This window comes from Sceloporus undulatus, chromosome 8, assembly GCF_019175285.1.
Source record: "Sceloporus undulatus isolate JIND9_A2432 ecotype Alabama chromosome 8, SceUnd_v1.1, whole genome shotgun sequence".
In the NCBI taxonomy this organism is placed as follows: Eukaryota; Metazoa; Chordata; class Lepidosauria; order Squamata; family Phrynosomatidae; genus Sceloporus; species Sceloporus undulatus.
In genome coordinates, this window is record NC_056529.1 from 30,207,773 (window position 1) to 30,208,339 (window position 567).

Genomic DNA, 567 nt, shown 5'->3' on the forward strand with positions numbered 1-567 from the left:
GAGGAGGAGGAGGAGGAGGAGGAGGAGGAAGAGGAGGCGTTTCCTCCTCCTCCTCTATCTCTTAATCCCCCTCCCCAAAAGGCCTGCAACACCTACACCACCAGCAGCAGAAGGAGGAAAAGGCATCTCCTCCTCTTCCTATCTCTTAATCACACACCCCCCCCAAAATATAGCTCTCCAACACCTACAGTACTACCAACAGACGGAGGAGGAAGAGGCATCTCCTCCTTCTCCATCTCTTAACAACCTCCCCTCGCAATATAGACATCCAAGACCTACAGCAGCAGGAAAAGGAGGAAGCAGCATCTCCTCCACCTGTCTCTTAATCCCTTCCCCCCAAATATAGATCTCCAATGCCTACAGCATCAGGAGGAAAAGGAGGAAGAGTCATCCCTTCTTCCTCCTCCTCCATCTCTTAATCTTGCTCCCCAAAAAGACTTTCAATATCTACAGCACCAGGAGCAGCAGGAGAAGGAGGAAGAGGCATCTTCTCCTCCTCCTATTTCTTTTGTTGTTAACTATCCTCCAGTAGATGTTGGCACATGGCAAACCTTTGGATGAGACATG